At 41.8% G+C, this 1,929-nt stretch overlaps 1 pseudogene; it reads right to left on the bottom strand.

Annotated features, from left to right (window-relative positions):
• Positions 1-428: 428 nt before the first annotated feature.
• LOC145296556 (U2 spliceosomal RNA) lies at positions 429-573 on the bottom strand (annotated as a pseudogene).
• Between the last annotated feature and the right edge of the window lie 1,356 nt (positions 574-1,929).

Raw genomic sequence — 1,929 nt, 5'->3', positions numbered from 1 at the left:
ATATTAAAAACAATGCCCTCCACAGAAAAATCTAATGGATAGGTCAAAATTTATGGGGCAAAAAGTGTCATTTTTTGCAATTTTTTACCCTTTTTGAGCCCCTGCGGGCAAAAAAGGATGTTTCGAAAAAAAAAAAAAAATTTTTTTACTATGCACATTTATATATTAAAATATTATTTGTGACAAAATTTCAGGAAAAACTAATGGACGGTTATCCATCAATCATCTTGACTATCGGACAGACAGACCCATTGAAAACATAGGTCCCTCTCTGATAAATCGGGGGACAAAAATATTACTCCATACCTCTTGCTTAAAAAAAAAAAAAAATGTAAATGTGTTACCGACCGACCGATGGACTGACTTGAATGCGACTAAAAATGTCTTAGCATGGAAGGGTTTCCCCTTCCATTGCCAAGCAAAAGTTACAAATGTAAGTGCAGCATCTATTAAGAACAGATACAACACTTTGATCTTAGCTATGTGGCCAAGGAAAAGTTACAAACATAAGTACAACATGTAGTAAGAACAGATACTACATTTTGATCTTGGTCAAAAGGCCAAGAAAAGGGTATTTATTTGCTCCCTTACCGAGCAAATTAGGCACAAGGCCGATTTTTAATGTGAGGAGTGAAGGGGAAATGGGAACAAACTCCCCGGGGAGTAGGGGAGCTGGATAGTTATAATTGGTATGAAGAGTTGCTCCTACATTGACCAAGGTCTTATATGTGAGGCTGCCCCCACATATGGTGTTTGCGTGCAGTATCTGCCGGAACAGATGGTATTTATTTGCTCCCCCACCGAACAAATTAGGCACAAGGCCGATTTTTAATGTGAGGAGTGAAGGGGAAATGGGGATTAACTCCCCGGGGAGTAGGGGAGCTTGATAGTGACAATTGGTATGAAGGGTTGCCCCTACATTGACCAAGGTCTTATATGTGAGGTTGCCCACACATATGGTCTTTGCTTGCAGTATCTGCCGGAACAGATGGTATTTATTTGCTCCCTCACCGAGCAAATTAGGCACAAGGCCAATTTTTAATGTGAGGAGTGAAGGGAGGGGGAAGGGAAAAAGGGGACCAGCTCCCGAGAGGTGGGAAATGGGAGCTGGTTAAAGGTCAGGTATGTGGGTTGCCCCCACATCTGGTCTCTGCTTGCAGTATCTGCCGGAACAGATTGTATTTATTTGCTCCCCCACTGAGCAAATTAGGCACAAGGCCGATTTTTAATGTGAGGAGTGAAGGGGAAATGGGGACCAGCTCCCCGGGGAGTAGGGGAGCTGGATAGTGACAATTGGTATGAAGGGTTGCCCCTACATTGACCAAGGTCTTATATGTGAGGTTGCCCACACATCTGGTCTTTGCTTGCAGTATCTGCCGGAACAGATGGTATTTATTTGCTCCCCCACTGAGCAAATTAGGCACAAGGCCGATTTTGAATGTGAGGAGTGAAGGGGAAATGGGGACCAACTCCCCGGGGAGTAGGGGAGCTGGATAGTGACAATTGGTATGAAGGGTTGCCCCTACATTGACCAAGGTCTTATATGTGGGGTCGCTCCCACATATGGTCTTTCCTTGCTATATCTGCCGGAACAGATACTACACTTTGATCTTGTTTGTATATTTTATTGAGAAAGAAAAAATTGAACATAAAAAACGTACAAAAAATTCAATTCAACAAAATTAGGCACAAACCCTACAAGAAATTGGGAGGGGGAGGGTACAGGGTCTTTTTGACTATGTAACAGATGAGACTTTGAAGTCTTACTCTTGACTGGCAACATTTACCAAAATACCTCAATCACTCTGTGGATCCTAATCTAACTAATAACCCCAGCGTTCAATGTAAAATTTAACTATGTACAATTTGTATATTCATTTCTGTATGTTGTGTGTGCATTTTTTTTTTTTTTGTGTGTGTGTATGTGTG

Source organism: Euprymna scolopes, chromosome 16 (genome assembly GCF_053919585.1).
Source record: "Euprymna scolopes isolate OS-2025 chromosome 16, ASM5391958v1, whole genome shotgun sequence".
Classification (NCBI taxonomy): Eukaryota; Metazoa; Mollusca; class Cephalopoda; order Sepiida; family Sepiolidae; genus Euprymna; species Euprymna scolopes.
Note: the sequence above shows the minus strand (reverse complement) of the source record. Positions and strands in the feature narration are given on the sequence as shown.